The 23,067-nt window shown below is 44.6% G+C and overlaps 1 protein-coding gene across 1 annotated transcript in view; it reads left to right on the top strand.

Annotated features, from left to right (window-relative positions):
* The first annotated feature begins 2,193 nt into the window (after nucleotides 1–2,193).
* The window catches only part of Snrk (SNF related kinase), a 37,133-nt gene continuing 16,259 nt past the window's right edge, over nucleotides 2,194–23,067 (top strand). Inside the window, exon 1 of the mRNA XM_076805443.1 lies at nucleotides 2,194–3,215. The gene's annotated coding sequence lies outside the window, so the exon portion shown is untranslated. The remainder of the gene's footprint in view (nucleotides 3,216–23,067) is intronic.

The following is a 23,067-nucleotide window of genomic DNA, read 5'->3' as shown; positions in this document are numbered from 1 at the left end:
TTGCTCGATTCGAGTGCGTGCGTTAGTCATTAAGCTTGTTTATTAGTATTGTATAAATGTCGAGTAATTATTGCCGTAACTTCACCTTGCTCGGTTCGATTTTTGATTCCGACACAGCCTTATGCTGTGTCGGACCTTGCTTGTATGTACCAGACCGGTTGGTACCGGTGCTCGGCGTAGATCCATTGAGAGGGATGTTCGAGAGACCTGTTCACTCGTGTAAAATCCTCCCTGCCGTAAGTCCACCCGAGTCGCCTCAACGCTAGTCGTTGCCTGGCGACAGGTGGGTGGGGGAAACTTAGGGTATCGTTTGAACGCTTCTCTCGGCCATCGCTCTTCGTGAGGACACGCCGGGTATCGGTGCTGGCTGGAGTTGGTTCTGCAAGCATTGTACGCGTCGCGTCACCCTCGATCCAGAGCCTTCTGCTCTGGTTCGGTTTTATTTCTCTCTTTGAAAGAATCAGAGCCTTCTGCCTGATTCGTTCTTGATCCCCCGTGGGTCGGAGACTTCTTCTCCGATTCACACATTTTGCTCCGCAATAATTACTCGACATACGCTGCGAAATTTAGTTTGTAAAACTCGAAAGCGTCGTTGTAAGAAAGGGAGTCAGAAGGAAGCGTATTGAATTCCTTCTGGCATCCTTTCGGGTCTCTCGTGCAGCAACCTCCTCGTGGTGAGACCCGGGCAATCGGTAATATTCTCTATTTGTTAGATCTTCTATTATCTTACAAATAGAGAATAATATCGAGCTAATAGCTGCTCATTTGTAATTTGCGATAACATTGTGAAATAAAATTAAAGACTTATTGATAATAAAAACTTGTGTATTTAATTGAATTGTGTCTGAATTTATTTCAAACTTGCACGGGGTGGGCCAAGGGTCCTTCCTGCCTTCCTTCTCGCTTTCCTTGTTTACCCTTGGCCCACCTACGCCTTCTTGGCACCTCCTTTCAATTATTAATCGAAACACGCAGTTTTTGTTTCGGAATACCTTTTCATTCAATGAAAAAGGGTCAGCTTGTCCCTGTTGAGCGAGTGTTAGGTTAGTGTTAGGTTTGCTGTCCTCAGCGGGTTAGATTTACACCTGTTTACACCCGTGTGCGTGAACGGTCGTGTATTGGGTTCAGAGTCGTATCTTCATCATTTATCATAGGTATATGGGCTAAAGTTCTCGTGGATCTAGTTACAAGATTTATCGTTCCTCAGAGTAGAGGGCGTAAGAAATCTAGTTGTTGTTAACGATGTCGGTATTTCAGATCGTGAGACACGAAACCCCATATGGTGATTGGTCAACTCCTACATCTCGTTTGTGGTATTAGTTCCACCATAATAGTTTCAACCGATACGGTAGGATGTTACACAGAAATGGCAAGGAGTTCCACAGCTCTGCGGACGTGAGACAAAATTTAAATAATATTTAAATATAATAAAAGAGGTATTGCCTCCATGTAAAGAGAGATGTATTGGAAATGATTGGATTTATCTAGCCGGTAACGACCCAAAATAGATAATGTCATTGGATAAGGTCCACATCATTAGCCATCACCCGACGGCAGTTCTGTTTATTCCCAATCACCCCCTACCGGGACAGCATGCTGGCTAAGATCCTGCCATAAATCCGTCAAAGGCTAGGAATCGCCACAGCACCAGCCCCGCTAACAAGTATTTGGTAAAACAACGATCGAATTGTATAAAAATATGATTTCTACACTTTTGTGGACGAGAACACAGATAGTTTAAAAATTAAAGTATTACTTGTACGTAAATACAGTAAACTCCCGTATAACGCGAATTATATAACGCACCAAAGATATTCCAAATACTGTTTTTCCATAACACGATCTCTCTCGTTTCCGTTCGCGATTTTGTACAACGCGATCTATACTATTTATTTTGAAAAGACTGTTCTAATTGACGAAATACGGAAAATAAAACTTGACATGACAATAATCACTCCAAACATGTTCCGTCATAAGCTACGAGGAAAGTTCTCGTTCATCACGATTTCCGATAACACAAATTCATACAACGCGTGACCTACTACCGTGTTACACGGGAGTCTACTGTATATGGCCACCATTGCAGCAAAACGAGGACACCTTAGGAAGGGGCGCGTGAAGCGATTCAAATTTGGCGCCGTGGTGGATCGCTGGTAGTTCTGGGCACGCGGTTGCAGATGGCGGCACGGTGACGGTGCAGCGGCGGGGCAGGTAGCTGATCGCTCGTGTCGGATCGAGTCCGTTTCCCCAGCTTTCCCGTGTCACGGTGTCGCGAGCGCGTCTGTCGTCGACGCTCGCGGTCTCCGTCGGTTTTTATCTAATCGGCCGCAGCAAAATTCGATTCGGCGAGTGTGCGAGAACACCGGTCGCGAGCGATCGGCCGAGAGCGTGCGTGGCGTACGCGAGAATTGGAACGGTCGTCCGGGTCCGTGGAACGCGGTGGACGAGGACAGGCAAGATAGAGAAAGAGATAGATTGAGAGAGACGGGTGCGAGACGAGCCACGGGACGAGTCGAACAGAGACAGACGACCGGGGGTTAGAGAGAGCGACGAACGAGGATAGTGTTCTAGCACTGGTAAGAAAGAGAGAACGTGCGAGTGAGCGAGAGAGAACGAGTGTGCGGCAGGGGGGACAGAGGAACGGAACACGGCAGGAGCGAGAAGAAGCTAGAAGTGTGTCGGGACAGTCCGTCGAGGAAGGAGCAAGGAAATCTTCCTTTTCCTGTTGCGACCGGATCGAAGGGGTCAGAGGGGCCGCGGGTGGGCGGGGTGCCGAAAAGAGAGGCGAACGCTCAGAAGAGGCAATATCTATCCGACGGAGGGTGCACAACGACGAGTAGCACACCGTGTGTCGACGAACGAGAGTGCGAGAAAGAGACAGTGCGGTGCCGTGTAAACATACATCCCATTGCCGTGAGTGCGTGCGCGAGAGTGGCAATCAACGACGGCACGACGTGGTTCGTGGTCGCCGTCGAGGAGTGTATTCGCGCGGCTGCCATCCGTTCTTATCGACGGGTCCCGGAGGCGTTCTCAACGAGAAACAGCAGCACACACGCCGACGAGGAAATCGGCCGAACAACGGTGTACCCCAGGTGCCGCGAATCGTCAAGCGGCGTTCGGGCACGCGTATATGAACCTGTGTCACAAATGACAGTCGATCGTACAGGAGGGAAAGTCAGCTGCTCGCTGGATTCGACTGTCTAGCGGGGTAACCGGTACGTAAAACATCCACCGATCCTATACGATACTTTACAACGGAACCGTTTTAGTGGACTCTCCTGTAAAAATGGCTCCTGACGTTTCTCTTCCTGTCTTCTTTGTGTATCCACTCCCACTCCGGTCGTCTCTCTCTCTCTCTCTCTCTCTCTCCCTATCTCGCTCTTGCTCTTCCTACCTCGCTCTTGCTCTTCCTACCTCCCTCTCTTTCGCTTGTCCCCTATCTTTCTCTCTCCTGCTCGCTTTTCACCGATCTCTCCTCTCTCTGCTTGCGGTATTCCTGCACGTAAATCGACCGTTGGATTTTCTTGATTCCGCGAGCCTCTTCTCTTCTCCTCCTCCTTCTCCTTCTCCTCCCTTTTTCAGGTGGTCATACTGTGTGGCCGTGCTCAAGTGTGAACGGACCACTGCCTCTTAAAGTTCGCTGGGTAAGGCACAATATTTATAACGATGCTACGTGGTGTCAGGGAACAAACAGTTTCGTAGAGGCAAATTTTTCTTTCCCGTCGAGTATAAGATAACACGTACCGACTATAGCTTGGGAATGTTTTGAATGAGAAGCCTCTGGCCATTGGTAGTTCCACGCGTAACTGTCGATGACCCAACCTAGACAGTCATCTTTATAACTTTTTTTTTCCACGCTGAAATTGCCGAACCAAGAGCCGCTGAACCGTACGTTATAATTTATCGAATCCATGTTTCGTTACATTTCGACACCGAAAACGGTTCGTCGTATCTCTCGAATTGATAGCATGAGAATGCCTGCCGCCTCGTACCACGTAACCTCAAGCGCACAAGCGTTTTGTTCGCCGCTGTGAAACTTTCAGAGATAATAGGTAGCCCGTTTATACACAGGCGTGCACACGGGGTACATACGCGCTTGTGTCCGAGCCTGTCGAAATTTTAGCGAGCGTCGCGCGTGCCGCTGACAGGTCTTTAACTATCGACCGATACGTGATTCGTTTATAAACATTCGCGACCTACCGCGCGCGATTCGACGCGCCGATCGCTTCTACTCGAACGAGATGGCAAGAGCGCGCGGACGTTCCCGACACCCGTTACGTTGCAAGGAAAGATCCTCCTGCGTAAGACCGTTTCCGCCATATTTACTTCTTGCGGGTACATAACCTAACACGACCTTGACGTGCTAGAGATGGACAAATCGACGGACAAACTTTCCCAGGATTCGATGCTTTCTCACGTTGGCGAGATTAGATTAGCCAGAAGTCGTTTGATTTATTGATTTGTACGAAATGGTCCGATGGGGATTGTCCAATTTGTTGATAGGGAAATATGGACGGGAACGAGCATGAATCGGGTAGTGCTGTAGCAATGCTGGTTTATAGAGAATTTACGATAGTTAACGATATGATATTTTGTTATTCGAATTTATTTGTGAGGAATTTGAGAAGCGGGGCTGATGTAACTTCTATTATATAATAACTCGGGGAAAAAATCGTATAATGAAGTGTCCGAAGGTGAATTTCTAGTCGACGATTGGAATCGCTGCTGCCATTTAAAAAATTAATTAAAACCCCCCTCCCGTGAACTATAAACTTTGAAAAGCTATGAAATAATAGCTCGTAGCTAATGTGGTCGATAAAAGAACCTCCACAATGAGGTTCTCGACAAAGAAGTAGTCCATTGAGCGTGGTACACGTGTACAAAGAAAAATTGCGAGAAAAATTAGCTGGTGGAGCATGTACCGCGGGTTGCGCAACTTAATGAGGACAAATATCGAGTGTTCTGTGTTTCCATTCGGGTCGCGGGATGTTTCAGCTTTTTCTGCAATAATGGTAAAAGTGTTCGGAGGCTGCGGCAGCACTTCGGTGAAATTATTCGTTGCACCGGGCTCGCCGAGGCTTGGAAACTGGCACAAAGTTGCCTGTGCAGGAGGAACGCGTGTATCGGAACAAAAAATAAATAAAACGCGGGCCCAACCTCTTTTCCCGAGGGCCCCCGGTTGAAGTATGACTTCTGAACGGCACAATTGCGTCGCTTTATTTCCCAGTCTAATTCATTATCATTGAAATGCTGGACAGTTTTATTTGCGCGCCCGCAAAAACGGTGGTTCCGTTCCTAGCGAGAGCCTGTCCCCGCATAAATAAACCGTGTCCAAGTGTTGCCCTCGAAGCAGCGTTTTAACAGTCGGCGCAGAAACGGATGGAAATGGAACACGAAGTCGAGTGCAGGGCACGATGATGCGTAGAACGTATCCGCGAATATTTCATGGCGAAGGTCGTCCGACGACTGGTTTCGCGGGTTATGGGTTACAAAATCTTCCAAAGATGGTCTTCCGCGCAGGTACTTAATCACATTAATATTTAACGAGACTGGGAACCGGTCCTTCAGCTCTCCGGGGACCCGATTGACCAAAAATCATCCGTTCCGTGGCAAGCAATCGTTAGTCTTGAAAATATCTAATAAAGAAAACGACTGTTCGAGTCCTCAAGCGCAATTATGCAATATTTGGAGAACACTTGGTCGGTGATGACTCCATTTTCCTTTCCAAGAACCTGCAAGTGCGAGTCACTACCTGTAGTCGCAACAATAGTATATCGAACAGAAATATTAATGAGTCAGCAAATGCTCTTATCGCGTTGAAGATGGCGATAAGGATTGTCAGTTGAGCATTGTAATTGAGCGTTCCTTGAAATCGATGCTCCATTTTAAACATTGTACATACTCGCGTCGATAGTTTATTTGCACAAGGTGATCGTTGCACAAGATGTTTTCGCTATCGACGTCCAGCCGCTGGAGAAACTATAGCACTTCCTTTCTCTTCTAGGAGATTAATAACGACAAAGAAATTTCGAATCGGTGCTGCAGCCGTAGGAGAAATCGCAGGGCGAGCGGTTAATGAATAATCACTAGAATGGACGGTTTACCGGCTCGATCGAACGCTTTTAGCCTCCGCTCCTCGAGAACCACGGGTAGCCACTTGACCGGAAACGCACGCAACGTGCCGGGGACAGTCGTGCTCGTCCGAGGAAACTGAACAAAAGAAGGGGTAGCCGATATTTCGATTGGCGGGTTAACGGACCACTGAAATGTTAATGCCTCGTTGCGTCACGTTCGTTTACCGTCGCCAGAGAAAGGGGTCAAAGCGACGACGGAAAGAGGCGGCCGAGACGGCGGAAAAAGAATGCGGGACGACTAAAAGTCGCATGGTACACCGTCGTCTCACGGACACGAGTACGGATCATTTCGAACGTCCTTGTATTGTCGCGTTTCGCACGTCGATTGTCGCGGGATGCACGCGCGCGCACTTGGTCGCCACACGCTCGAAACGCTTCTAATCGCCGTTAATTAGCCGAGGAGGATCGGAAGGAGTAGCAACCTTCGTGCCCGAATAGTTTCCCGCGTACCCGAAGCCTCGAGGAATCTCCTGGTAACGGTACGCGGCCGCTACCTGTTACGCACCCGTGCCCGGTGCGTTTACATTACGCATTACCGCAGGTTATCGCCTCGGAAATCGGGGACTTCACGGAACCCCGTGCGTACGCCGGGCCCCGTTCCCTCTTCCCCCCGTTGGCGATTGAGAAACAACGTTCCCGCGACGCGAGGTTGCGCAATCGTCCCCGCTTTTTCAGCTTCGACGCAAAAGGGAGCGTGTCCGAGACGAACGGTGGGTGACCAACAGTTGAAGAGTTTACTTTGAAAGCGAGAATAGGTTCGCCGGCAGGCCCGTTCGCTGATGTTCGCACGCAACTGTGTCTCCGGACCTCGGGGCTAGAGTGCAATCACGCTTTTCAAACTTTAGGACACAGCAGAAAAGGAAACTTTCAAAATACAGTAATGGCTTGATATATGCGAAAATTTCGGGGTAAAATTCTATACCATTATTTAAAAAATCAACGAGTTGGAACGGAAAGTGCAAAAGAGAGAAAAAGAGGTAAAACAGAGAAAAATTGGATACAAAGAAACGTGTAAAATGTCATTATTTTTTTAAAGTAAATCTAATACAATCTCTGTGTTTCAGATTTGCCATCCCTCGAAAATTCTAGAAATTCTAGTATTTGAATGTCGCAACACAAATTCCTACAATATTCAGACACCGTTCTCCAGGATACGCAAACATTGTTCAGCTAGGAAAATTCCCCTTTCAAGAAGATATCTCGTCGCGTGCCTTCTCTGTTTGGACAAGCGAAATCCCAGCGAAAACCCGATAATTTTATTATCAAACACACCAGTAGCTGTCTCGCATCCGCTCGCATTTCCTAACGTTGTTTTTCAATTTCGCAGAAACGCGTGTACTCCAGTAATCCCATACAAGGCGATAAGCTGATTCGACGCCGGAGAAAGTTCTGACTAAAGTTCTAAGTTGTTTTGAAAGTTGGTCCCACGCCGGGTGCCGTTCCACGAGGTTGCTCACCTTATTTTTGAGCTATTTACGGAATCGAAAGAGAACTTGCGACTGGGAAGAAGCGAATCGCGGCAATTAGGCGTGTTGCTGTTTGAGATCTGACAAACGTTCGTATACTCGGACTCGTGCATAGTACATTGACGATCTGTTCGCAGCGCGAGCATAAAGTCTTTTCGCTCCATTACCGATGGAAAGATGCATAGCTGCGCTCCAATTTCCGATCGGCGGAACGTCTCTCATTGCAGTCTAGCAATCGGCGAATCTGGCGCCTTTACTGCATTTCTGATGGGCTGGGGAAATATTATTCTTGGCTCTGTACCCGGTATTATATGGGACGACTGATTTTGGATTCATTTTCATCTCGGCGAGATCGATCCGAGACGGAACGTCGGAGACGTCTGAGCCGCTCAAGTGCTCCACAGTTGGCCGTTCCAATGTGATCATTTTTCTTTGCCAAGAACTCTTCATAAATAACACATCGATCGTTCCGGCAGCGGTCCTTCCCCTCTAAACCACGTGTAACGTCTACATTAACCAGAACATTCCCATGGACCTCGGTGAATCAGAAATTCGTTTTACATCGACAGTATACACAGCCGTTTCTAGTATTACACGCGCGAGCAGTATTTAACAGCGGCCTCGTCCTCGCAGGACAACGATAAAACGGTCGAGCGATCGTAAAAATCGACGAGATCCGCCGAAAGCATCGCCGACGATAATCCGCGCGTAATATCGCGTTTACATAAACCGCGGCGGCGCAATATTCGTTTATCGTGTTCGCTCGGCGAGCATGTCTTTTTTTCCCTGTACGATTGGAGTTTGTATCGACAGGGGCTGAACGACGTCGTTATCACGGACGCGATACGCAATCGGCGATAAACCGGCGGAAAAACCGGCGCTGCTCTCGCGAGACGCAGTTTGCGTCAATGCGGCTCGGTAATTAATTCATTTGCCCCGGAGAAGCCTGCAGCGGCGCATCGTCCGTTTCGCTTGTTTGTCGTGACGACGAATCGTTGGCATTTTACAGATGGAAATTCATGGAAAGACGCCTCCGGTTCGGGACAAGTGTCCTCTCTCTCTGTAGCGAGCTATGTAGACGACCTTTCCCTGGTAATGTCAGTGGTCTCCGTCGGGGAAACTCGTCCTCCCCGGCGAAATTACAGGCTAATGATATTTTTTTCGCCCGCCCTCCCCGACTACGGATTGCACTCCGGTCTATTTCTGACTAATCGAGAGATCTGGAAATCAATTTGCCGTGTCGTCGCAGAGTCCAATCCGCTCTCGCTTAAAACTGGGCCATCCGGCGGCTGGAAACATCCTCGGCTCGTTTAACAGGGGATAGAGGATCGAAAAAGAAATCGAGCTCGCCGATCCAGATATATGTATCCGACAGACAGACGCGCGAATTTTCCGCGCGGTGAAAGAAAATGTTGTTCTCTGATGAATTACGATAGACACGCCGATAGAAGCGAGACTCTCTGACTCTTTATAGTCTGTATACCGTCTGACAGACGCTGGCTGTAGAAAGCTTTAACACTAGAATTACCAGGGAGGTCAAAACGATCCGTTTCAGATTCTACTGTTATTGCAGACATAGAAGTGCCATTGGGCTAATTCATTTATACGTTTTCTACAGTCAACATCTGAATACAATGTCTTCCACGACTAATTTTAAATTTATATTTCTGAAATTAAAACAGTTACTTCACCATATGCTGTGAAGTAAAATTTTTGAAAAAATTGCAATTGATCGGAATTGCGGAGAAAATGCTAAAAATTGTTTTTCACAAGCTTTTTGTATGGGATTATATTGGAAATTTAAAAAATACAGTTTGTTGCAATGAGCTACACACGTTTAAAGATGGTGAGCAGTCCCAAAAATGTACTTCCTTGAAAGGGGTGATTCCTGAGGTCATTTGGAGCAACTTTTTCCTTTGCGAAAATGTTCTCCTCGGCATTGTTAAGGAGTTATTAATGAAAATCACGGACCAATCAGAACGCGGCTACAGGGGACGGATTCCGGCCCGGCCAATGCCAACGCCGCGCTCAGCGGGGCCTGTCGCCGAGCCGAAATCGGTCCGCTGGTGCCGTGCTCTGATTGGTCCATGTTTTTCATTAATAATTCCTTAACGAACCTGCGGAGAACATTTTCGCAAAGGAAAAAGTTACTTCAAACAACCAGAGGAATCACCTTTTTCAAGAAAGTACATTTTTGGGACACCCTGTATAATTACTACAGATCTATAAAAAATCTAACTGTAAAATCGAACTTTCAGTGTATGCTCTTGAAATACGTACATGCATTCGTTTGATCGATTTCAGCATGAACATTTGAACGACTTTAGAATGGAAAATGATAATTCTTGGAGAAAGCTAGCCTCGAGATACGAATCTCCATCCTCTAATTGGCCGCGAGATAATTAACAGCTTATTGTCTTCGCACAAGAATGAAACGCGATCTTCAACCTGCAATTTCGACTATCGATGTCGCGCAGACAACCAGAGAACCGTCTCGACTACTTTCAGCTGATTTCTGAAATTAATGAAACACGTGTCTGGAGAATTCGACTGGTTCGACAAGTCATTAAGTCGCGTCATTGGTTGCACAACAGTGATGCATCTGCTACGCAGGTGATTCGAGGCTATAAATCAGTTGCTGGTTGCACCCACGTAGCAGATCGTGTTCGTGTTCAGCGACAGCATTATTGCCATGATTCGGTGGATTCGCTGACTGGACGCTTTTGATGGACGCGTGTCGTCGGTTCGGTAGATTCGTCACGATCTTATTTGGCGAACTTCGGGGCCGGGTGGGGGGAAGTACCGTGCGCCCTTGCGGCGAAATTGTCTACGAATCCTAATTGAATTACTTCGGATAATCCTATGTGTGATTCCGCTGGCACGGCCGGATTAGGCATCTCCGCCTCCACGTACCGAAATCCAATTTGCCCGGGTCCCCGATTATCTGTTTTCAGTGCGTGTCAGCACGTTGTAACGTCGCGACTTCCTCCGATTCGCGTGCGATAGCAAACCGCAGGCCGATCCGAGAGCCTAACCGCCGAGAAACGACTCACCGATGTAAATGCACCAATACTCATGCTAGAGGTAATGTCCCCCCCCCCCCCCAGTTTTATATTTCTTCCTAAAATCTGATTCATAACTGAAATTCTCTATAATTCAATAATGCTACATGTGACGAAAGGCGAAAGCAAAAGAAAAATAATTTCATTGAATTTAATATGTGGGTACGTGAAAATAAGTCATTGTTTTTGGTAACATTTTCACATCAACGGGAAATAAAACAAATTCTTTTCTTTCATGCGAAAATCTCATATGTATTCTTCTTTTTCGCACGACACGCACTAGGGTAATGGTCCCAATTACTGTGGGGGCACCAATTACTGTGTCTATATTTTTAAAGCATAATGAATATTAAAAAAGAGATATTCAATTGTTTTCATTAAAATCACTTAATGTTATGTGTTTCGTAAGTGGTGGGCAAAACTTTAGGAATACAGTCCTGATGCTTAGAGAGGAAAAAAAAGTTATGTCAACATAGGTCCGGAAAAGATTAGTTTCTGAGTTATTACAGTTTTTGTGCCATAATTCTCGTCTCATCGTGTCAAAGGCCCGTTTAAAGGCATCAACAATGTTTTTGAAGTAATCGCCGGTCTATGTTTACGTTATCGAGGTGTATTATTTTTGTTTACAATTTGTACTTTATTTGGGAGCGCGTTTGGACCTTAATGAGACGGCGAGCTGAGGCTTGCATTGAGACAGGTGGTGAACATATTGAACATTTCCTTGAAGACAATGTGACGAGAATTGTGGCACAAAAACTTTAATAACTTCTGCTTTTGATTAGCAGAAACAATACACTATCTAGAGTAAATTTATTTCCCTACATACAGTCAAACCTGTTTTTCAGAAAAGAAATATTCAGAAACTTCATAAATAGATATAACAAATAATTTTTTACAACATATTAAAGAAAGTTGCCACAGAAAAAAAGGTCTCACTTAGAAAATATGTCAAAGATTTACAAAATAGTGAGAAAATGCTTCCCAAACAAAATAAATAATTAAATTACACATGGAAACATTTAAAAAAATTTAATCTCTCATTTTAAAGATGGAGAAATGTTCAAAATACAATACTACTCGTCGTAGTCCAAAACGCGCATCTTCTTGTAATGAGAACATTACAAGGGTGTTATAATGCCAACACCGTTGGCATTCATATACCGCATAAAAGAAAATCGCACAAAACAAATCGCACAAAAAAAAAAATTGCATAGAAAAGGATCGCCCAAAAACAGGTTTGACTGTATAAATTCAGTACAAATTGTACCGCTAAATGTCTTTGTTGTAAAATTTACAAGGGGCCCGCATTAATACTAATCTACCTGAATTGATACCGCGCTGACCGCTGGCGTCGTAATGACGGCCGTTCTTTTTTTCTTCCCTGGAACGCTCGTTCCTCGACACACACGCCCATCGACACGATAAAATTTCTGCTCGTATCGTCGGTTCGCGGAGGAATGCGACCGTACGCGCACATAATGATTCATGCCGTTTTTAATTTGACGGGTTACGGGTCGGGCGGCATGAATCATTCGAGAAAAGCTGGGCGCAATTGGCTCGAACAGCTCTTACCGACCCGAATGGCAAGAATTTAGCTCCTTAGAAGTCTACCTGATGAGCCCCATTAAACGTGGAAAATGAAGAAAAAAATTCATGATACCAACGCTATTTTTAATACCGCATAGTCGGACAGTTGCGGGGCGCTATCTATATGCGACTGAGCTCGAAATGAGTAACAAGTATGCGAATAGAATTGGAGGAATTTGCTTCTCGACTGTCTAGAATTCATTTCTTCTAAAAAAAGAAATTAATAATCTTCTGATGTAACGTAACACTAAACTCTCAATTTTACAATGAGATACAATTTTTAGACATACATATAACGTGCTTAGGGAAGTTCATAAACAGATACAAAATGTTAGAAAATGAGATTTTCAATCATTTCGACAACTCGTGGTGTTTAGTGATTCCACACTTTGCAGGTGTGCATATTTGTACAGTTTGCTCCAAAAAAATGTATTTTCTTGAAAGGGATGATTGCTGATGTGATTTGAACTAACTTTTTCCTTTGCGAAAATGTTCTCCGCAGCTTTGTTTAGGAGTTATTAACGACAAACACGGTCCAATCAGAGCACAGGTCCCGTTGAGCGCGGCGTTGGCATTGGCCGAGCCGGAATCCGTCCGCAGTAGCCGCGCTCTGGTTGGTCCGTGTTTTTCGTTAATAACATGTTAACGAAGCCACGGAGAACATTTTCGCAAAGGAAAAAGTTACTTGAAATGACCTCTGGAAAATCATCCCTTTCAAGGAGGTACATTTTTGGGGGACTCTGCAAAATTTCTGTATTTACTACGATCAGGTTTATGAAACATTGTTATGATTTCTGTGCGAGAGGGAGAGAGCTGAATTGTGATTTAGAATTGGACAGAGCTGAACATCGCAACATTTATAATATGAAACTAGGGAGTAAGGAGTTTCATAGGCTCGGTGAAAATTGGCAAACTGCTACACAAGAGTACAGAAAATCGACTTTACCTCGATAGTATCGCGAGGGAACTGACAAAGTCCGGTTTCCTTTTGATCACGCAAAATAATCACATGTGGCACGCGCAATTTGGGTCGCCCGCGCGTCCACGAAGAGGATCTCGCAACGAGTGGTTCGCGTTATGGAAAAGACCCGCATTTCACCTAATCTGTTGCCGGAAGCATAACTCCTTGGTTCTTGGCTGAAAGAATTTCCGTTCGGCTCCGGTGCACAATGCCGCACAATGATTTCTGCCGTTCTCGAGCGGCGCCCACGGATCCTTTCGAGCTCTCGCGTATCTTCGGCGTTGTACAACCGTCGGCGGACGCCTCGGTGAAATAGTTTCTACTCGACGGGGCGTGTAGCAGCTCAGTGTTCCGCCATGGTGTTCCACGGGGGCCACGGTGAAAAGTTTTATCTCTCGCCGGCTGATAGGCACCCGCGACTCATTATTCCAGCCGCGTCAGGAGAACGGAACCAGGTCAATGGGCTCGCGACGAGTACGCGTCGCGTGCAGGTGGATGCTGACGGCAGGGGACGCAAATTGTTATCGGCAAAACGTCAAGTCCAATCAGTCGCGGCGAGATATTTCGACGGATCGACGTATTGTAGGTTTTTCGCGTCGATACGCCCGCGAACGCGTATCCGAATCAGAGGGGGAGGGCCGATTCGACGGCGGGTCCATCGAGCCGTGCGAAAATCGCCGAAATCCCGGCCGATATTAGCATTTGAAAGCGAGTTGCAAATACCGAACTTTGATCGGGAAATTCGCCTCGCGAAATCGGTGACTTTGACCGATCGTGTCTTAACAACTGTAATCTTACTGTCGATTCTGTTAGCATACACTGGCGTGCTAGGTCGAAGGAACGCTGCGTTTCCGTTGAAAAATTGCTGCAATATTGTTCCAAAGTAACGAAATGTCCTAATAGAACCTTTATTTAAAGCTTCTATATTTTGTGAGAAAAGCGAGGATATTTTTTCCTTTCGAAGATTGTTCAAATTCAACCGACTCTAGCCACGTTAAAAATTTTTGTCGAGGACTAAAGTCACCACGGATTTGAAGATTGGAGTCTCCCCTTTGCGACAACCTGTGAAAACTTGACGTACCATTTTTCTCCACCGTTTTATTGAAGTTTAAATGAAAAATCTGCTGCCACCAAAAAATATACGAAGGGAGAAGGTGCCTTCGCTTTGCCACCACTTCGCATAATAGAAAGGTCTTTCATAAAATTTTTCCGAGGGCTTTGAAAGTACAAACTTCACATTTTAAAGCCAGCTTGGAATGATTGTTGTCCGAGCATTGTACCGAGACTGCAATCAATAGATTGGAAGGATTCATCCTTCTCGATTTGATTTTTCGGCGAGGTTCTCGGCCGCCATTACGGCGGAATATCGAGGCACAGGAAACCGGCCGATGTCCGCGATAAAATTAATTAGGTACACGGTAATGGCAAGTTCCATAAGGTACCCCAGAGAGCTCCGTAGTGCTCGGGTATCGTGATGAGTTCGGAGGGCGTACCGCTCTCGGGCTGCACTTGTTCCATATGGCCATTATTGCTATATTGCGGACAGTGTAACGATACGGCGCACCATCTTTCCGTGTTGCCTCTTCGCACGTAATTACCAGACGCGTGAAAATTGAGCCAACAAATTATAAATTGTAAATCGCGTGCCGACGGTGTTCCACGTTCTCGAAGCGAGACTTTAGCCGCCCCGAAGAAAGAATATCGTCCTCTGAGACGAGATAACGAGACCGTTGGAGCGTGCAATCAACTTGGGTTGCATTTTTAGTACACCCGTTTCGCGGCAGCGAACATGGCCGAGAATCGTAAGAGGACCATTGCGGAAATTGAGTGCTCGTTGCCCAAGCTAGGATTTGTTCTTTCGGCCCCTCCTTAATTATGTATCCCTGGGCAAGAAGCGTTTAATCGAACGGATCAGGTGTCTGCGAGAATGTGTTCAACGTGGAAAATATTTTCAGTGTCGATAAAGGCACATAAACATGGTCGTGCGTGCAGATACTGTTAACACAGAAATAAATATTTGTTTGAGGTTCGACGACTCGAGGAAATTTTTCTGGCAATCTCCGTCGTCGTCGGTTGATGTATTCATTCTTTTAGACAGGTCGTTTAAATTGTTTTTAGAATTTTTATGCGACGACTATGTTACACGCGTTTACAAATTATTTTACATTTCAGTGAAAGGATCATCATTTTCGAGTGGCACGTAGTTTTAAAAGGGGGTAGGACAAGAGCATTCAAACGTTCAACTCAAAAGTCGTTAATTCAAACTCGTTTAATACGCGTTCAATACTGTATTTCAATTTTAACGAACACTGAAATAGTTTCTGCGAAAGGTCCGTTCGCAATTTTGATCAAATCAGCCAGGTGTATGCAAACGTTATTATTAGGTGTATCGATATTTGCAAAGAATTTGTTTTGCCTTTAGTTTTGCAACGATCGTCGAAGAGGAAACACGTATTCTTTTACAGTTTTCGGTAAAGCAGCCTGTGTACAAAATATTCCAAAAAGGTATAATTTTTTTGCAACCTGTAATAAAATGGCGGCGTCCGTACCTTCCGTGGATCATATTCGTCATTGCATACTTTCTCATTTTCATGCGGAATCTAATGCAACGGTAACAACAAAGAAAATTTCCGATGTTTATGGAGATGTATTGAAGGTCAACAAGTGTCAACGTTGGTTCAGAATAATATATAGGATATATTATATCCTACATATAGGAAGTAAAACAGAAGAGGGCGATCGAGAAAATTGAGCAAAAGTGGAAGAGAGGTAGATAAACGGAAGAGATTACTGTGTATTGCAGCGTGAACAATTTGAGTAAAAGTCGTGGTAGCTGCCGAGTCGTACGGAGCCGTGTCTGTTCCGCCGCGATTTTTCTGCATTGAGAGAACTCGGTTGCGCAAGATAACGCGCGCACCCGACGCCTCTATAAAAAGAACGATAATTAAGATATCTGTTACGGGGACGACGTCTATATGCACCGGGCGTAAAAATATACCCGGGGAAAGGTTTAACGCCTCTGAAATCCGCGCGCGCGGCGATAACGCGGCGCGTATCACGCCGCTAAACACGTAATCAATTATAAAGGTCTGGGTTCAGGCGGGCGTAACAGCTTTTTCCGCATACCGTGCATTTTAATCGGGAGCAGCCGGTTGTCTGGCTGTATCTGGCGGCCCGGTCGAAATACACATCGTGACAGAGCAACTCGACCAAAAATAATGGTCGACTAACTTTGTAACCTAGACTGGCCTCGGGAGTAGACCGGCTCCATGTCCGCCTTTTCTTAGAACCAACGTGCTTACTCGCTTTTGTCCGTCTGTGTCCGATCAGACAATATGGAGGAGCTTACCCCGGCTATTATAGTTTTCGGGTGGCATAAGTAATAATAGGCAGGCCATCGGAGAACGTGAATCTGGTCAAACAATGAGGGAACTGCATCGATTTACCCCTTCCCTTCGAATTACTTTAGCAATCTCTTAGCAGAAAAAGAAAATTTAACGACTGTTATAATCTTCGGGTAACTGAAACAATGACAGTCAAACGATTGGAAAATGTACATTTGTTCAAATAATGGAGGAAGTGATTCATTCCTTTTGTATTACCTTTCAAAATATGAGAATATTAAGTGCATAAAGGAAATATGGATTTATATGAAAGCATTGAATATACAAGATGTCGATACAAAATTGAGTGTATTTGTTTTTTATACGATACAAAATAAGAGTTTTGACGCTGATTTAAGGAAAGGTTCATCAACCATTCCTCACCGTCATTTGAAGCCAAATTTTTGTAATAATGTATTTAGTAATAGAACATATTTATAAATATATTTGGTAAAAGAACAAGAGCGCCTACCATTTCACCAACATTTCTCTCCAAAATATTCTTAGTTTTATCACGAAGTGTCTACCGCACATGCAATATTATTTTAATTTTCAACACACGGTAAAATAATTCTGTCGATAACATTCCACAATTTTGATCGACTATTCTCCTGCAGCACTGAAGAACATGGACTTTACAAATCGTTGAAGCGCACGCCTTTGTACGAGCACGATTTAATTAACGTCTCGTCCCATCGTCGAATTCGCGTGCGTTTGTTACAATCGACAAAGGTTTAGCATTATTTGTATACAACAATAATTCCACGTGAATTACTACGTCAGATAATAATAAGAGCGACGGAAAGAGATAATAGCGACCGATGGTATTTGTTACAAATGGAAACGGTCGGCACCGGTCAAACACATTAGCCGGCCGGCTACAAAGGCACGTTTGCTCGGCAGATTCGCAAAGTGGATTTTCTCGAGAAGGAAGCTTCGAACAAATTGTATTCCCGGCTTGTTTTCGCACGCACAGTCTAATTGACTTCATTACGGTCGCTTCTGTTGCCGATTAGACGGGTTTTCTGAGTACACATTCGTTTCGGTGGGTATCACCGGAGACCGGTTCGATTTAATCGGGATCTCGATGGACCGGTCTAACTAATTTGCGCTTCGAGGAATTATTGTATTTGCGCGTTGAGTAATAATTATAAATTCCGCAGAGTAGGGGGAGGGGTATATCCTGGTTTTGCGTCATAATTCGGTAGACGGGTAAACAGGCTTGTTAAATCGAGTATCGGCGGACGGACCAGTCGGACCCGAGGAAAAATAAATTCACTTGTTACACGTGCGCGCTTATGTAAGTGCGCGAAGGATTACGGAACCGCATCGGCGCGTTATGAAAGGCGCCGCGATGCCGACGAGCCTTCTCGAGATTCCCTGAAACACGATTGGCCGCCGATCGAAACAGCCATTGAACCAATTAAACTTTCGAGAAATTATGAACCGAGGAATCCAGCGCCAACTCCGGTTTACGGAAGTCTGGAACGGACAGCGAAATTGCAACGATTACACAACACGGTTTCCCGATGGCCTCTGATACGTGCTCATTTAGCAGCTGATTCCTCGAGAGACTCTCCTCGAACAGACGTTTCCATACTGAACAAACCGAGACTCGCGCCAACTTCGAAACACCGCGACGTTTCATGTACTTTTTATCGGCTTCAATGAAGTGAACTGATAACGCGAGCAATTTCGCGGCGATACCGTTCATTCATAAAAGCCGGAGCGTGCGTATCGAACACGATACCGTCCCATTTTCCCCGGGCGTGTCACACTTATCGTACAGCACGCGAAACTCGCCGCAACTTCGCCTAATGAAACTCGCTGGAGGGTTTATCGTCAGTGGCGAGGGAAAGGATCTGACTCATTTTGTTTATTGAGAAACCACGGACGTGTACAATGTCGCTCATGACGCAGACGTCGCGACGAGGTGAAGCGCCCAGGGTATTCTTCGAACGAAACGGCTTTCCTCGCAGACGACGATCAGAATAGTTCTCGCGGAAAACAATTCACTCCTCCGCTCGCGGGGGCAACCACTCGATAAATCATCGAAGCGCCCCGCAATCCGTGGTCAGCTATTTTCATAATCGACCGCGAACAATCGCGACGGAACACGGATTCGCGACGTTCGGTCGCGTTTTATTTTCGGCGACCCGGGTGGGGGGCTTGCGAACTTCTTATTCACGGCTTTGTCCGCTCCTTTCACACTTCCGTGCACTTCAAAGAGATGTATTTTTACGTCAGCTTCGACGGCCAGACACGTGCGCTGCCGAAACAGCGCGTCGGCACATGGGCGACGCTCTGCGCTCGAGAAGTTGGCCGAAGTATATAATTTCGAAAACTCACGAAAACTGGAATTCTCGCCCTCTCGTCCTCTCGGTAGACTCGATTTTCTGCTTTTCTGGCAAAAATGTCAGATAGAAACGCGAAAAGACGTTACAAAAATTTAGGGACATATGAACAGTACAGACAGACAGTGAAAAATACTTGAAGAAATATTTGAAAAATTCGAGGCGTCTGTACCTAGCTGAAAGTTGAATTTCGGCCAGGTTTTCGAGAAAGCGCAACATTGTGCGCCACGTCCTGCTCTGACGTTCACTCGGCTCGCATACGTAGTCCTGACGCAAATGTGCCTCCCAAGGCAAGAAAAGAAACCGGAACTGACGCGTGTACGAGCGTCGAGCGAACCACGTCCGTGACACTTCCTGCGAGCTGCCGGCTAGCACCGAAATTTTACAGGTCAGTTATTTTTACGACCCCGTTTGCAAGAACGCTGCCGCATCAAGTGCAACTCGCGCGTTCGTCCAGCGATCGGACGGTCCGCGTGCGACTTCCGGTTGGAAATGGATCGCTACGCCTCCTTTCAACAAATGGGATCCGTTTCTCGTCCTATTTTCACGCGGAACAGATGCAGATTCTATTCTGTGCCGGTACTCTTAAGATGTTTCTCATTAGAAAAAGATTTATAGAGAGATTTAATTGTTTGACTGCGGATTTTATGCATTCGTGAATAGGCGGAACTTAAAATAGGAGAAGGATTCAAAGAATTGAAGAACGTCTGTATATAATTATCTACTCACTGATATTATTATTGGAAAGAGTTCTAGTGCCTGTTTGTTACAGTTGATGAAAAATATTTTTCGTTTGCATAAGGAACTGCAGTGTAGTAATTGTGTTTGTTATTTCTACAAGAAAGAAGATAAATTGATTGCTTTGTGTGTTTGAAGCAGAGATGAACTAAAATTTGCAGTATTCGAAAACTGTAGAACGAAAACAAAATGAGTTCTCAATTCCAATTATGAAATTAGAAATTTCTTCTTTATTATTAGTAACGCATTACTTCAATTTATAACTTTATTGACGAAGTAACAATGCACAGCCAGAAAGGGAGTCTGGGCGGAAAGAATGTACAGTAGAAATATGTAAAATGCAATTGTATGCATAGTATTTACAAGAAGTAGAAACAGACAGTCACGATCAAACGCGCCAGCCGACTCCTATTCGCGTCGATAGCGTCATAAATCAAAACAGCAATTGTCTCAAGGGTACACGAGCATTTACAACACCGACTAAGACTATCATCACAGTTCGCTACAGCTTTGACATCCTATCATACCAGTGTTTACGCTCGAGCGCGGTGTCATTATAAAGTTTTAATAATTCAGATCGTTGAAAACCGGTTTTTCCTAACGTTAAATTGTATCACTTTCCCGGCAAATGATTACCATGTCACGCATAATGATTCGAAACAATAATATGCGTACAAATATTACGAGTTTCTTGTTGCTAAAGTATGATATCGCTGTCGTCAACGCGTGTGACGTTCGTAGCCGGACGTGTTAAATAAAGATGACTCGGTGAACTCGTAATGGTAGAAGTATTTGTTATTATTCTGTATAAATAGAGCATTCTACTTCAGTATTCTATTAATACTAAATGGGGCAACTATCGATCCCTGCAATCGGTTGACTATTCCCGTTTCTTATCTATAAATTAACCATTGTTAATACCAAACTGTTCCGCCACAGCTCTCCATTTTCTTCGGCGTCAAACTGAAATCAAGACTAGGGATTCTATACATTTGTGATAAAAATGAGTATAATGTATGTGACTTAAAATTATAATGATTAAAATCTTCCGTCTTTTTGTGCAATTGTTTGCTCGCTATTGATGCGTCTAAATAATCAACTTCATCATCGACTGGTAAACTAGTGTATAAATAGAACAAAAATTGAAAAAAAAAAATACCAAAACTTTTGCATTCATCTAATATTATAATTAGACTGCGGATTTTATGCATTTATGACAAAGATGGGTAAGCACAATTTAAAGCAGTGGGCATATTAAGAAGATTTTTGGGCGCCAGCATATTCGTTTTGTTTTAGGAAACTCTCCTGTGTCTTGCAACCAATGCAAATATTTTTTATTTTACATAAAGATCCACAGTCTAATTATAATCAAACGACGGATTTTTATACAGAACAAAAATTGTTTGCACTAATAGCAAGAAACAGAAGTCAAATAGAAATTCCGTTCATCTTCAAATAATTTGAACAAGTTGAAATAAATATATTGGTGTTCTCAAATTTTTTTTAAGTCTGTCTATTCGTATGAATTGCCTCTACTAATTTTTATACCGCATGTCATAAAATCCGCAGTCTAATTAACATTCTATCATGGAGTAGGTTACAATTTTTATTTTCAGAGTCAGATTGAAAGTAATACAATATTTCACTGTGGAGTAGCTCTCAATTTTGATCTTCAGAATCGAACCAAAAGCGATATAAAATTCTAAGTTGGTGAAGACAGGTTTACTTCCATTATTAACAAAGAGGTGTATATATAAAACAGAGTCGCACACGCGACAAAATGGCGGTTACCTAATGGAAAAATGCGGCGAGCGAAATCCTCGGCGTTTCCAGAAGGCTTCTCGAGAAAATGTCGGTTTTTTTCCGACGGAGGTTGAACCTCGATGCTCTCGTCGGATCGGAGCGTACAATCTCGAAAGTGTACACTTTGGGTTAGTGGAGCATGGCGCGGGAATTCCAATCTTTCTAATTACTTAGGCTCCGGTGGGCCGACACCTGGAGAGCATTTTGCGCGTCGCGTCGCGTCTCGCCAGTAAAATGAAACTCGCATCGGCTCGAAACTAATTTTCCCGTGCGTCGATGGGAAGCGGATTTCGCGTGGTGAAACCGCGGGGCAGAATATCCGCGTCCGATCCGTTCCGGCGAAATCGTAAATTACGATCGGCACGTGACCGGGCGCCATCGACCTATTCGAATCCGTCGGAGCCGATCGATGGATCCTTTAATTATTACACAGGCCCGCTGCTAAAAATAATCGCGACCCTCTTTTCCCGGATAGCTCGAATCGTTGCACCGGAAAAACGCTCTCGAAAAGGATCGATCGATCCCGCCGCCGGCTTTCGGTCTTCCGGAAGGGAGGCCGGCACCGGAAGCGGGACTGGTTTACCCTTATACGCGAAGACAGCGTCGCTCGTCAAAGGAACAGCCGGTGCAACGGAAAAGTGAGAGTACACACGACTGCCTTGAGCCTGATTCCAGCAGTCCAGTGGGCGCAGAAATTTATTTTCTACACCGGGTGTCCTGAAAACTTCGATGCTCCCACCTGCGACTTTTTAAATATATTAGGTATTTGAGATGTACCATTTTCGAATGCAAATGTTACGAAGCACTTAGAGTAAGTAATACATACTACTATACTGGTGTATTATATATCATTTTAGAGTGCAAAACTGTTTTTTAAGATTCGATCTCCAGTTTTTATTTAGATATAAAATAATAAAATTTGTTTCAATGTCGATGCGATGAGTATTCCTCCTATATGAGTGGAAGAATAAATAAAACGATGACAATGTTACGTGATAACATTTTGCATCCATTGGATTAATTACCAAAGAAAAGCACATTTGTAATAATTGCTTTTTTACTCGTTTGTATAATTGAGTAACGAGAATTGACTTTTCTTGAAGCCTATATTTGTGCCGGTTAATTTTATTGTGCACTGTCAGCTTATTTTTTTTTAAATTGGAAAATCGCTTTCTTTGAGGTGGTGCCAAGATTTCCGGGACACCTGGTACATGACAGACAATCGGTTCGTTATTCCTTGCTGATCCGATGTTCGCGCTGCACGTGCACGTTGTTATTACAATCACTGACGTGGATTGTTGCCCTACTGAAATTCATTGCGACCTACGGGGTGTTCGAAACTGACGAAGGCATTTGTCAAGTTCGATTTTTGGTAAAAGTGTTTAACAGATAAAGAGCGTTTTATTGGACGATCTGGAAACGTTTGGGAATAAAAGTGCCGGAAAATACGCAAGAAAATTTTTGAAATAAAGTTGAACTTTTTCGTACTCTTACGAAGTAAAAGATATATTTTTGTCTGTTGTACATTTTTAACGGCAACCGTATGTCCCCGGAAAGCCTTTATCCGTTGAGTTATTCG

This window comes from Halictus rubicundus, chromosome 2, assembly GCF_050948215.1.
Source record: "Halictus rubicundus isolate RS-2024b chromosome 2, iyHalRubi1_principal, whole genome shotgun sequence".
Lineage (NCBI taxonomy): Eukaryota > Metazoa > Arthropoda > Insecta > Hymenoptera > Halictidae > Halictus > Halictus rubicundus.
This window is presented reverse-complemented; position numbering and strand designations above follow the sequence as displayed.